Here is a 15,326-nt window from a genome sequence, read left to right on the forward strand (position 1 = left end):
CTGCAAAATGAATAAAACTCCCCCCTGCACACTGAATAAAAAGCACCCCTCCCCAATGAATAAATAGCCCCCTTGCAGACAGAATAAATATTCCCCCTGCACACTGAATAAAAAGCCCTCCTGCACACTGAATAAAAAGATCCCCCTCACACAGAGTAAATAGCCCCCCTGCACACTGAATAAAAAGATCCCCCTCACACAGAGTAAATAGCCCCCCTGCACCCTGAATAAATAGACCCCTTCACACTGAATAAAAAGCCCCCCTAGCACACTGAATAGCCCCCCTGCACCGTGAATAAAAAGCCCCTCTGCACCCTGAATAAATACCCCCTGCACACTGAATAAAAAGCTCCCCTGCACCCTGAATAAACAGCCCCCCTGCACACTGAATAAAAAGCTCCCCTGCACCCTGAATAAATAGCCCCTCTGCACATTGAATAAAAAGCCCCCCTGCACCCTGAATAAATATCTCCTGCATCCTGAATAAATAGACCCCTTCACACTGAATAAAAAGCTGCCCTAGCACACTGAATAGCCCCCCTGCACCCTGAATAAAAAGCCCCTCTGCACCCTGAATAAATACCCCCCTGCACCCTGAATAAATACCCCCACTGCACCCTGAATAAATACCCCCACTGCACCCTGAATAAATAGCCCCCCTGCACACTGAATAAAAAGCTCCCCTGCATCCTGAATAAATAGCCCCTCTGCACACTGAATAAATACCCCCCTGAACACTGAATAAAAAGCTCCCCTGCACACTGAATAAAAAGCCCCCCTGCACCCTGAATAAAAAGCCCTCCTGCACACTGAATAAAAAGATCCCCTGCACCTTGAATAAATAGCCCCCCTGCACACACTGAATAAAAAGCCCCCCTCACACTGAATAAATAGCCCCCCCTGCACCCTGAATAAATAGACCCCTTCACACTGAAAAAAAGCCCCCCTAGCACACTGAATAGCCCCCCTGCACCCTGAATAAGAAGCCCCCTGCACCCCTAATAAACACTCCCTGCACCCCAAATAAATAACCCCCGCACACTGAATAAAAAGCTCCCCTGCACCCTGAATAACAAGCCCCCCTGCACCCTGAATAAATACCCCCACTGCACCCTGAATAAATAGCCCCCCTGCACGCTGAATAAAAAGCTCCCCTGCACCCTGAATAAATACCCCCCCTGCACACTGAATAAAAAGCCCCCCTGCACCCTGAATAAATATCTCCTGCACCCTGAATAAATAGTCCCCCTGCACACTGAATAAAAAGCTCCCCTGCACCCTGAATAACAAGCCCCCCTGCACCCTGAATAAATACCCCCACTGCACCCTGAATAAATAGCCCCCCTGCACGCTGAATAAAAAGCTCCCCTGCACCCTGAATAAATAGCCCCTCTGCACACTGAATAAAAAGCCCCCCTGCACCCTGAATAAATATCTCCTGCACCCTGAATAAATAGCCCCCCTGCACACTGAATAAAAAGATTCCCTGCACCCTGAATAAATATCCCTCTGCACACTGAATAAATAGCCCCACCGCACCCTGAATAAATAGCCCCCTCTGCACACTGAATAAATACCCCCCTGCACACTGAATAAAAAGCTCTCCTGCACATTGAATAAAAAGATCCCCTGCACCCTGAATAAACAGCCCCCCTGCACACTGAATAAAAAGCTCCCCTGCACCCTGAATAAATAGCCCCTCTGCACATTGAATAAAAAGCCCCCCTGCACCCTGAATAAATATCTCCTGCATCCTGAATAAATAGACCCCTTCACACTGAATAAAAAGCTGCCCTAGCACACTGAATAGCCCCCCTGCACCCTGAATAAAAAGCCCCTCTGCACCCTGAATAAATACCCCCCTGCACCCTGAATAAATACCCCCACTGCACCCTGAATAAATACCCCCACTGCACCCTGAATAAATAGCCCCCCTACACACTGAATAAAAAGCTCCCCTGCATCCTGAATAAATAACCCCCTGCACCCTGAATAAATAACCCCCTGCACACTGAATAAATATCTCCTACACCCTGAATAAATACCCCCCCTGCACACTGAATAAAAATATCCACCGACCATGAATAAATACCCCCCTGCACACTGAATAAATACCCCCCTGAACACTGAATAAAAAGCTCCCCTGCACCCTGAATAAAAAGCCCCCCTGCACCCTGAATAAAAAGCTCCCCTGCACCCTGAATAAAAAGCCCCCCTGCACCCTGAATAAAAAGCCCTCCTGCACACACTGAATAAAAAGCCCCCCCTCACACTGAATAAATAGCCCCCCCTGCACCCTGAATAAATAGACCCCTTCACACTGAAAAAAAAGCCCCCCTAGCACACTGAATAGCCCCCCTGCACCCTGAATAAGAAGCCCCCTACACCCCTAATAAACACCCCCTGCACCCCAAATAAATAACCCCCGCACACTGAATAAAAAGCTCCCCTGCACCCTGAATAAATACCCCCACTGCACCCTGAATAAATAGCCCCCCCTGCACACTGAATAAAAAGCTCCCCTGCACCCTGAATAAATAGCCCCCCTGCACACTGAATAAAAAGCCCCCCTGCACCCTGAATAAATATCTCCTGCACCCTGAATAAATAGCCCCCCTGCACACTGAATAAAAAGATTCCCTGCACCCTGAATAAATATCCCTCTGCACACTGAATAAATAGCCCCACCGCACCCTGAATAAATAGCCCCCTCTGCACACTGAATAAATACCCCCCTGCACACTGAATAAAAAGCTCTCCTGCACATTGAATAAAAAGATCCCCTGCACCCTGAATAAACAGCCCCCCTGCACACTGAATAAAAAGCTCCCCTGCACCCTGAATAAATAGCCCCTCTGCACATTGAATAAAAAGCCCCCCTGCACCCTGAATAAATATCTCCTGCATCCTGAATAAATAGACCCCTTCACACTGAATAAAAAGCTGCCCTAGCACACTGAATAGCCCCCCTGCACCCTGAATAAAAAGCCCCTCTGCACCCTGAATAAATACCCCCCTGCACCCTGAATAAATACCCCCACTGCACCCTGAATAAATACCCCCACTGCACCCTGAATAAATAGCCCCCCTACACACTGAATAAAAAGCTCCCCTGCATCCTGAATAAATAACCCCCTGCACCCTGAATAAATAACCCCCTGCACACTGAATAAATATCTCCTACACCCTGAATAAATACCCCCCCTGCACACTGAATAAAAATATCCACCGACCATGAATAAATACCCCCCTGCACACTGAATAAATACCCCCCTGAACACTGAATAAAAAGCTCCCCTGCACCCTGAATAAAAAGCCCCCCTGCACCCTGAATAAAAAGCTCCCCTGCACCCTGAATAAAAAGCCCCCCTGCACCCTGAATAAAAAGCCCTCCTGCACACACTGAATAAAAAGCCCCCCCTCACACTGAATAAATAGCCCCCCCTGCACCCTGAATAAATAGACCCCTTCACACTGAAAAAAAAGCCCCCCTAGCACACTGAATAGCCCCCCTGCACCCTGAATAAGAAGCCCCCTACACCCCTAATAAACACCCCCTGCACCCCAAATAAATAACCCCCGCACACTGAATAAAAAGCCCCCCTGCACCCTGAATAAATACCCCCACTGCACCCTGAATAAATAGCCCCCCTGCACACTGAATAAAAAGCTCCCCTGCACCCTGAATAAATAGCCCCCCTGCACACTGAATAAAAAGCCCCCCTGCACCCTGAATAAATATCTCCTGCACCCTGAATAAATAGCCCCCCTGCACACTGAATAAAAAGATTCCCTGCACCCTGAATAAATATCCCCCTGCACACTGAATAAATAGCCCCACCGCACCCTGAATAAATAGCCCCCTCTGCACACTGAATAAATACCCCCCTGCACACTGAATAAAAAGCCCCCCTGCACCCTGAATAAAAAGCCCTCCTGCACACTGAATAAAAAGATCCCCTGAACCCTGAATAAACAGCCCCCCTGCACACTGAATAAAAAGCTCCCCTGCACCCTGAATAAATAGCCCCCCTGCACATGTAGCACCCCGAGGGCTCGGCTGCTACAGGGGTATTGCACCTCAGACCAGAGGTGTGATATTCCACTCCCGGGTAAGGATGGAGTGTGGACCAGGACTCGTTTAGCTGCATGCACCACACACACCCCATTTCCGAGGGACAGCTCAACGGTGCTCCCACAGAAGTGCAGGCACGACAGCTTCTGTCCCTGGCTGGAGTGGGGCGGGGAAAGGAAAACCCAGTGGTGTAGGAGCAGATAGGGGTGGGTCTCTGGGCATAGATAGGAGCCCATTGGTTGCTAGTCACCTGGGCTCGGGTGTCAGAAGGAGGTATAAAAGGTGGGCACCATCTTAGAACAGGGTTCAGTCCAGTTCAGTTCAGTGGAGACAGCCTCAGGAGAAGACAGGAAGCAGAGCCCCTGCATGGGCTCTGCTCTGCAGGCAGGCCTTGTCAGGAGGCTGGAGCCTGAGAGAGAGAGAAAGGAGAATGAACAGAAAGGACAGTAAGAAAGTAAGCAAGGAACAGGAACACAGAGAAAGGCCCAGAGACACGAGGACAGAAGGAACCCCATATGCCCAGGAGATACAGGGTGAAGGGTTGGCAGAACAGGGTACCGGAACCCAAATTGGTGGAGGCAACAGATTCCTCAGCCAAAGACCGGAGGTTGTTACCACATCTTGGTGCGACCCCTCACTACATCCACCAGAAAGGCATACCGTATAGGGTCAGGGAAACCGGAGAGAGGTTTCGCCAACAGAAGGCTCGAGGAAGCTGGACAAAGGTGGGTCACTGGTGAGGACGGCCAGAGAAAGGAAAGGAAGGGAGCCCTGTGCCACGCTCTGGAATTGCCTGGGAGTTGGTCGAGTCCCTTGCCTGGTGGACGCAGCATGACTCAGGCGGTCCTAACTGCGCATAAGTGACCTGATAAAGAACTGTGAGTAAAGCATTGAAAACTGCAACTGCACGTCTCTGTGATTCCTCGCCGCACCAGCACCATTAGTACTGAGACGCTCACACCATCATCCACATTAGCTGCCCTGAGGCAATACTTCTCCCGTGGGGAGTTATCCCATACTCGGCTGCGCAAACAACATCAGCCTCAGCGGTCAGCAGCGCAGCGGCGGTCCCCACTGACCGCAATCCACGGGTGGCGTAGTCAGACATTGTTATTACCTAAGACTGCCACTGGTTTGACCACCCTGGGCACTGACTGGGTCACCGCCATACGGAGACTACAACCCCCAGCGATCCGGCTCCGGGTATTCCCCTGCACAGCACAGGCCCAGGGGGCGCGTCACACACACTGAATAAAAATCCCCCCATGCACCTGTGACACCCCAGGGGTCTGGTTGTCACAGTGATAGAGATATTACGTCTGAGAGCAGGTGGGAGGTCCTTTGGTCAGGGATCCTGTGCATGCCACACCTCCTGCCCAGCCTTGGGAGGGGAAGAACTTCCCCTGTATAAACCCGGGGCTGAGGCAGGGTTAGTGAGTCCAGGAAGAGTAGAGACAAGAGCAGCATAGGAAGCAGCAGAGTCACAAGGAGTCAGGGGCTGGCAGCTAAAGAGCTCGCCCTGACTAAGAAGATTCTTTACCGGACCCGGAGTCCGAGGCTGTGGGGACTAACTTCTACCCAGCAGCAGAATCCGTCAGGCAGGGGATTTCAGGTCCCCTGGCCCAGAAGCCCGAAGGCCCGGTCACACGCGTGGGACCAGCACCGCCATCGTGGAGCGGAAGCCATTAGAAGGCCCCGAGTCACCGGCCATACGGGTGAGCACCACACGGTACACTCAGGGACGTGGGCTACTTACATCAGCTTCTAGCAAGGTAGCCAGAAGAGTACAGTCAGTTTGGGAGGCCTACAACTACGCCTGGCCAGGGGAGATCCCATCTGCTCAAGGACTGACCAGGCCCCGTTCGCTAGCAAGTACTCCGGGAGGGTCTATCGTTGTTACCAGTAAAGACCCTGAACGCTACCATACCGTCTCTGAGTGGTTCCTGCTACCCCCATCATCCACGTCGGCTGCCCTGAGGCCATACCCCTCCCGTTGGGGGTTATACTATCACGCTGCACCATCCTTCCACCGGCCTCAGCGGTCTGCCCTGCAGCAGCAGCCCCCTGGCTGCATTCAACGGGTGGCGTAGTCATCAACCATTTTCTACCGCTAACAGACTGCCGTCCAGTTTGACTCCCTGGGCACGGACCGGGTCACCGCCACGAGACTACAACCCTAAACAGATCCGGCTCCGGGTAAGCTCCCGCGTGCGCAACGCAGCGCGACACAGGCCCAGGGGCGCGTCAACCTTGGCGTAGTCGGCAGGATCACGTGCCCGCAACCACCGGGTACTGCGTGCCTGAAAAGCAAAGACTGTTCAAACTTACCAGTGGTGAAGATTCCCGCCATCGGTGAAGATTCCCGCCATCCGGCGCCATCTTCAGCCTTCTTCCCGCCATCGGTGAAGTTTCCCGCCATCCGGCGCCATCTTCAGCCTTCTTCCCGCCATCCGTGGAGTTTTCCCGCCATTGGACGCCATCTTGAGGACGCCGCGCGGGAAGAAGAGGGGCGTGGACTCCGAAAGCGCGCGAGAACTGAAGCCCCGCCTCACGTCCGGACGTTGCGTAAGGTCCTGGAAGGAGCCCAGCAGACGCCGACGTCACAGGAGCGCGACGGAAGGTCCTCAACCCTGACGATCCACTGCGGAGCCGCGGCCTACGGAACAGGATCATCGCAAGGTAGGCCACGGTCCACTAGGGGGGAGGAAGATGTCGGATACGGAGGAGAGCTCCACTGCCTCAACCCCCGCCAGCGCTACCGCTGTTGCAGTTATGCCCTTCACCATGCCCTATATCCCGGGAGCAGCTTGGCTACCCCAGTACTCAGGGGAGTCACATACCCTGCATGACTTTAGAGAAAAGCTGGATAGCCTCTTCCAGGTGTACCCCCTCACAGAAGAGCAAAAAGTGAGCATCCTGGTGGCCCAACTAACTGGGGCAGCCAAAAGGGAAGTAAAATCCTGGCCACCTGGGAGGAAGACTGTCGCAGGGATACTAACCCGGCTGAAGGACACCTTTGATACCCGCACCTCAGCCGAGATTAAACTTAGATTCTACGGGTGCAAGCAGCGAGCGCATGAGAGTATAAGGGACTATGCACTCAACCTACAAGAGGCCCTGAGGGCCATTAAGCAGACCGACCCTAATGGAGTGGGAAACGAGGACAGGCTGTTGACCGAACAATTTATAGAGGGTTTATATTGCAATGCCCACCGCACCCAGTTGCGGGCAATGGCCTTACAGGACCCTCATCTAGAATTTGCACAGTTCAAGGACAGAGCCATCCGGGTGCTCCGAGAACCGGCACCAGGTGGCGTTGTGACCCACAGACGCCCCACTACCACTTACTACCAGGAGGCGGCGCCCTTGTCAGCAGGGCCTGTGGGAGCTGATGCGCAGGCTTTGGACAATGACCCGGCTCCAGACCTACACCATCAGGTCCAAGAGCTAGCTAAAAGCGTTGCTGCGCTAACCCGAACTGTGCAGTCTTTACAGGTTTCCACTCCAGGGAAGATCCAGCTGGCATCCGGACCGGAGGACATCCCGTGGCGTCGACCAAGGAGGACCCCACCGGCCAGAGGAAGACCCAGTGACCGATACAGCGAGGACGGACGACCCATCTGCCGCCGCTGCAATCAACCCGGACATATGGAAAGGTACTGTTCTTTAAACGGGCACAACCTGGGGTAGAGGGCCAACCCCCAGGAAAAAGATCACCAGGCCCATCGAACTGGCGCGACAGATATGTGGGAGGACGTCCAGTCTTGCCTGTGGTACTGGATGGCATTCCCATGAGTGCCCTACTGGACACCGGGTCACAGGTCACCACCATCCCGTACGTGCTCTTCAAGCAGTACTGGAATGACTCGGATATTACCCGCTACCCTGACGACGACTTGAGTATCATCGCCAGCAATGGTCAGCCCGTGCCACAGATTGGATTTAAAGAGGTGACCATCAAAATTGGTAGAGTCGAACTGGCCGCACAGGGACTGATCATTGTAGATATTGACAAACATGAGAGTCACCCAAAAATAACTCTAGGAACTAATGTAATTGAAAATTGTCTTGCAGAGGTGATTTTCCTTTTACAGCAGGTTGCCAAGAATGCCAGCTCCGGCGAGCAGCGGGTGCTCCAGAAAGAGATCCGGGCACTGATGCAACGGCAACAAGTGGAACTCTCCGGCGGTGAGATTGGTAGCGTAAGAATGTGTGACCCTTTTCCTATTGCCATGCCCCCAAAAAGTGAAATGATGATTTGGTGCCGGGCAGCTATTGGTCTGAGAGGTAGAGATTACCAGGCAATGGTAGAACCAGTTTACTCAGACAGTAGGCCCACCATTTTGACAGCACGGGGGGTGGTCAATGTACGCCATGGGAGGGTGCCCGTTCGCATAATAAATATCGGGGAGAGGGAAGTGTACCTGCCCCGGTATGCCACGCTAGCCAAATTATATACCACTAATCAAAATTCTATACAATCTGTGGAACCCTTGCCTCCATCTCACCCGGAGGAAGGTAACGGCTCTAAGAAAGACATGGAGGACTGGTGTCAGCAACTACATCTGGGTACTGACTCCACTCCCTCACACCAGAAACAAGGAGTCTATCGGGTGGTTCAAGAGTATGAGAGAGTGTTTAGTAAACACCCGTTAGACTTCGGGCGAGTCAAGGGGGTAGAACACCGCATCCCCACGGGAGATCATCCTCCCATAAAAGAGAGGTATCGACCCGTACCCCCTGCACATTACCAACACGCCAAGGGGATGCTTAGAGACATGAAGGAGGCTGGGGTAATCCGGGATAGCTGTAGCCCCTGGGCAGCCCCACTAGTTTTAGTCAAAAAGAAAGACAACACCATGAGGATGTGTGTAGATTACCGGAAAATCAACCGTATCACACACAAGGATGCGTACCCCTTACCAAGGATAGAGGAGTCATTGGCTGCTTTAAGATCTGCTAACTTCTTCTCTACCTTGGATCTCACTAGCGGGTACTGGCAGGTTCCTGTAGCAGAGGCGGACCGGGAGAAGACCGCATTCACCACCCCGATGGGACTTAGCGAGTTCACCTGCATGCCGTTCGGACTCTGCAACGCCCCAGGAACCTTCCAACGATTAATGGAGTGCTGTCTGGGCCACAGAAACTTCGAGACGGTCCTGTTGTACCTGGACGATGTCATCGTATACTCCAAAACTTATGAGGACCACCTGAAACACCTGGCGGAGGTGTTCGAAGCTCTGGCGAGTTACGGCCTAAAGGTGAAACCCTCCAAGTGTCACCTCCTGAAACCAAAGGTGCAATACCTGGGACACGTGGTGAGCGCTGACGGAGTGGCTCCCGACCCCGATAAGATCACCGCAATTAAGGGATGGCCAAGCCCCTCCAGCGTAAAAGAAGTGCGGCAGTTCCTAGGGTTGGTAGGCTACTACCGAAGGTTTATTCCCGGTTTCACCAAAAAGGCAGCACCTATGCAGGACCTCCTGATAGGCCAGTCCCGGAAGGCCAAGAACCAGAAGCCGCCCTTCAAATGGGAAAAGCTAGAAGAAGAGTCCTTCCGCCAGCTGAAGATGGCCCTCACGGGGGATGAAATCTTGGCGTACCCGGACTATAGCCAGCCCTTCATCCTCTACACCGACGCCAGTAACATCGGGCTAGGAGCCGTACTGTCCCAGATTCAGCAGGGGAGAGAACGAGTAATCTCCTATGCCAGCCGAAAACTGCGACCCACCGAAAGGAACCCCGAAAATTACAGCTCATTTAAGCTAGAGTTCCTGGCCGTGGTATGGGCAGTCACCGAGCGCTTTAGGCATTACCTCGCTTCTTCCCGGTTCACCGTATACACGGATAACAACCCGTTGACACACCTGGACACGGCAAGACTCGGTGCCCTGGAGCAGAGGTGGATGGCCCGTCTGTCCAACTACGAGTTCACAATTAAATACCGGGCAGGGCGCTCCAATACCAACGCGGACGCCCTGTCCAGGATGCCCAACCTGCCGGACGGAGGAGAAGATCCGGAGGGACTGGAAGAAGTTGAACTCCCTGCGTTCCACCGTCATGGGACTATCCAGTATTCCCACCGGGTAAGGAGTAAGCAGGCTGCTACGTTGAACCCCTTACCTCACTACAACTGGGCGGAAACGCAAGACAGCGACCCTGCCGTCCGACTGGTGAAGGAGATGCTGACTCGCCCGGAGGCTAGCCTGGAATCAGACGCTCCAGAGGAAGCCAAACAACTATGGGCAGAGAAGAGTCGACTGTTCCTTTACAAGGGGAAGTTGTGCCGCAGAATGGTTAACTCCAGGACGCATGAACTACTCTGGCAAGTAGTGGTGCCACGAAGAGACGCAGCCATGGTGATGGAGGCATACCACGACGGAGCTGGACACTTCGGGTGGAAAAAGCTGGAGTTCCTGCTGCGCGAGCGGTTCCACTGGGTAGGCATGAGGGGAACCATCGAGAAGTGGTGCAGAGACTGTGGCCCGTGCAATCTGAGAAGGAAGGACCGGGCCAGCCAGAAGACTCCCCTGCAGTCCATCGTCACCCGGCAACCGTTGGAACTGGTAGCCTTGGATCATGTAAAACTGACCCCCAGCAGAAGTGGCTACGTCTACGCGTTAACCATCGTGGATCATTACTCCCGGTTTCTGGTTGTCGTCCCCGTCAAGGACTTAACGGCTCGAACAGCAGCTAGAGCCTTCCAGCAGCACTTTTGCCGTCCACACGGGTACCCGGACCAAGTGCTGACGGACCAGGGACCTGCCTTTGAAGCGGAGGTCTTCCAGGAATTCTGCAATCTGTATGGCTGCCGGAAGATAAGGACGACACCCTACCATCCGCAAACTAATGGACTTTGTGAGAAAATGAACCAGGTGGTAATGGATCTTCTAAAAACGTTGCCCCTGGAAGAACGCAGTCTGTGGCCTGAGAAGTTGCCCGATCTGGTGGACCTATACAACCACATCCCGGTAGGTTCCACCAACTGTACCCCGGCTTACCTAATGAGGGCAAGACCTGGTAAGTTACCTGTTGACCTGGAAATGGGAGTCCTGACGCCCGAGGACACTTCACCAGAAACAGACTGGGACACAGAGAGGCAGCAGCAGTACCGGAAAGTACAGGAGAGCGTGGAGCGAAGTCTCTGTCAGGCTAGGGAAAGACAAGAGAAGACTTACAACCAGTATGCTCCCGCTGTTCCCCTGGTACCCGGAGAGCAGGTCTTGAAGAGGAAGAGACGGCTCCACAAGTTGGACGACCAGTGGGAGAAGGACCCGTACACCGTACTGCCCTCAAGCCACGAGAACCCGAAGGTCTGTACCATCAGTAAAGACGGAGGGGAAACCACAGCCATTGTATCCCGGGACCACCTGAAGAAGTGCCCCGAACAACTGAGGAACCCTGAGGAGGAACAGGAAGACCATCGACCCGTGGAAGAAAGGGAAGATATGGTTAGTACCGTGCTCGGGGACTTCCCTCGGTCTTGGACTCAAGTCAATGGTGCAGTTGTGGTACCCGTACTCACCTTCCTCCAACCATCATCCCAAGAACCTACGGAGCAACGGGTAGAGCTGGAAGAGCAGCCGGTCCAGGAGGCAGAAGACTCCACCCAAGCGGAACAGGAGAATCCACCCTCTGCTTATAGTGAGCCTGCCGTACCCCTAGTGAGACAAAGAGCCGGTAGACAGCTGCCCAGTTTACCCTTGACAGCTCCTACACCCTGTAGTTCAGGGCCAGACAGTCAGCTCCGTAGGTCCACTAGGGCCACTAGAGGCCAGTTACCCGCACGTTGGAGGATCTAAATGTTTAAGTTGTTTTACAATGTTTACCTGTTTATTGTTGCTTGTGTGTAATTTTGTGTTTCTAGTTGTTTTTAGGAGTCTTCGGTGGATTTACCGGGAATCCTTTGTATATAGTTGGAGCGTAACCCAGGATGGACTAGAGACTGTTAAGGACTCGGGGTAGGACAGACCCCTACCTGGTTACGTCTCCCTGTGTTGGTGAAATGGACACCTTTGCTTTTCTTCAAAGACTGCACCCGGTTGCGGACATCCGTGACCATCTTATTGTGTTTCCTTATTGTATTTTATTGTTCTTTGATATACCTTGTTATATTTTTCTAAAAAGTGTTTAGTCCCGGAGTACTAAATTTCACTAGGGGGGAGTGTGACACCCCAGGGGTCTGGTTGTCACAGTGATAGAGATATTACGTCTGAGAGCAGGTGGGAGGTCCTTTGGTCAGGGATCCTGTGCATGCCACACCTCCTGCCCAGCCTTGGGAGGGGAAGAACTTCCCCTGTATAAACCCGGGGCTGAGGCAGGGTTAGTGAGTCCAGGAAGAGTAGAGACAAGAGCAGCATAGGAAGCAGCAGAGTCACAAGGAGTCAGGGGCTGGCAGCTAAAGAGCTCGCCCTGACTAAGAAGATTCTTTACCGGACCCGGAGTCCGAGGCTGTGGGGACTAACTTCTACCCAGCAGCAGAATCCGTCAGGCAGGGGATTTCAGGTCCCCTGGCCCAGAAGCCCGAAGGCCCGGTCACACGCGTGGGACCAGCACCGCCATCGTGGAGCGGAAGCCATTAGAAGGCCCCGAGTCACCGGCCATACGGGTGAGCACCACACGGTACACTCAGGGACGTGGGCTACTTACATCAGCTTCTAGCAAGGTAGCCAGAAGAGTACAGTCAGTTTGGGAGGCCTACAACTACGCCTGGCCAGGGGAGATCCCATCTGCTCAAGGACTGACCAGGCCCCGTTCGCTAGCAAGTACTCCGGGAGGGTCTATCGTTGTTACCAGTAAAGACCCTGAACGCTACCATACCGTCTCTGAGTGGTTCCTGCTACCCCCATCATCCACGTCGGCTGCCCTGAGGCCATACCCCTCCCGTTGGGGGTTATACTATCACGCTGCACCATCCTTCCACCGGCCTCAGCGGTCTGCCCTGCAGCAGCAGCCCCCTGGCTGCATTCAACGGGTGGCGTAGTCATCAACCATTTTCTACCGCTAACAGACTGCCGTCCAGTTTGACTCCCTGGGCACGGACCGGGTCACCGCCACGAGACTACAACCCTAAACAGATCCGGCTCCGGGTAAGCTCCCGCGTGCGCAACGCAGCGCGACACAGGCCCAGGGGCGCGTCACACCCTGAATAAATAGACCCCTTCACACTGATTAAAAAGCCCCCCTAGCACACTAAATAGCCCCCCTGCAGCCTGAATAAAAAGCCCCCCTGCACCCTGAATAAACACCCCCTGCACCCCGAATTAACACCCCATGTATCCAGAATAAATACCCCTGCACCCTGAATAAATAGCCCCCCTGCACACTGAATTAACCCCCCCTGCACACTGAATCAATATCCCCCAGCACCCTGAATAAATAGCCCCCCTGCACACTGAATAACCCCCCCTGCACAATGAATAAATACCCCCCTTGCACCCTGAATAAAAAATACTCCCCTAGGCACTGAATAAAAAGTCTCCCCGCACCCTGCCTGAATAAATACCCCCCTAAACACTGAATAAACCCCCCCTGCACCCTGAATAAATACCCCCTTGCACACTGAATAAATACCCCCCTGAACACTGAATAAAAAGCTCCCCCTGCACCGTGAATAAAAAGCCCCCATACACCCTGAATAAAAAGCCCCCCTGCACACTGAATAGCCCCCCTGCACCATGAATAAATACCCCCCTGCACCCTGAATAAATACCCCCCTGCACACTGAATAAAAAGCCCCCCCTGCACCCTGAATAAATACCTCATTGCACACTGAATAAATACCCCCCCTGCACCCTGAATAAAAAGCCCCCCCTGCACACTGAATAGCCCCCCTGCACCATGAATAAAAAGCCACCCCTGCACCCTGAAAAAATACCCCCCTTCACCCAGAATAAAAAAAACCCTGCACACTGAATAAAAAGCCCCCATGCACCCTGAATAAATACCCCCATTCATCCTGAATAAAAAGTCCCCCTGCACACTGAATAAAAAGCCCCCCGTGCACATTGAATAAATATCCCCCCCTGCACGCTATAAAAAGCCCCCCCTGCACACTGAATAAAAAGATACCCTGCACCCTAAATAAATATCCCCCCCTGCACCCTGAATAAATACCCCCCTGCACCCTGAATAAAAAGCTCTCCAGCACCATGAATAAATAGCCCCCCTGCACACTGAATAAATACCCGCCTGCACACTGAATGAAAAGCTCCCCTGCACCCTGAATAAATAGCCCCCCTGCACACTGAATAAAAAGCCCCCTTGCACACTGAATAAATAACCCCCTGCACACTGAATAAATAGCCCTCCCTGTACCCTGAATAAAAAGCCCCCCTGCACACTGAATAAATAGCCCTCCCTGCACCCTGAATAAATAGCCCCACCGCACCCTGAATAAATAGCCCCCCTGCACACTGAATAAAAAGCCCCCTTGCACACTGAAAAAAAGATCCCCTGCACCCTGAATAAATAACCCCCTGCACACTGAATAAATAGCCCTCCCTGCACCCTGAATAAAAAGCCCCCCTGCACACTGAATAGCCCCCCTGCACCCTGAATAAAAAGCCCCCCTGCACCCTGAATAAAAAGCCCCCCTGCACCCTGAATAAACACCCCCCGCACCCTGAATAAATAGCCCCTCTGCACACTGAATAAAACCCCCCCTGGACACTAAATAAATACCCCCCTTCACACTGAATAAAAAGCTCTCCTGCACCATGAATAAATAGCCCCCTACACACTGAATAAAAAGCCCCCCTTGCACCCTCAACAAATACCCCCCTGCACCCTGAACAAATAGCCCCCTACACACTGAATAAAAAGCCCCCCCTGCACCCTGAACAAATACCCCCCTGCACCCTGAATAAATAGCCCCCTACACACTGAATAAAAAGCCCCCATGCACACTGAATAAAAAGCCCCCCTGCACCCTGAATAAATAGCCCCCTGCACCCTGAATAAATAGCCCCCTGCACACTGAATAAAAAGCTCTCCTGCACCCTGAATAAAAAGCTCTCCTGCACCCTGAATAAATAGCCCCCCTGCACACTGAAAAAAAAGCTCTCCTGCACCCTGAACAAATACCCCCTGCACACTGAATAAAAAGCTCTCCTGCACCCTGAATAAATAGCCCCCTGCACACTGAATAAATAGCCCCCCTGCACACTGAATAAAAAGCCCCCCTGCATACTGAACAGCCCCCCTGCACCATGAATAATAAATACTCCCCTGGGCACTGAATAAAAAGTCC

The sequence above is a fragment of the Phyllobates terribilis genome, unplaced genomic scaffold (assembly GCF_046119375.1).
Source record: "Phyllobates terribilis strain yellow unplaced genomic scaffold, ASM4611937v1 Scaffold_2__4_contigs__length_985480577, whole genome shotgun sequence".
NCBI lineage: Eukaryota > Metazoa > Chordata > Amphibia > Anura > Dendrobatidae > Phyllobates > Phyllobates terribilis.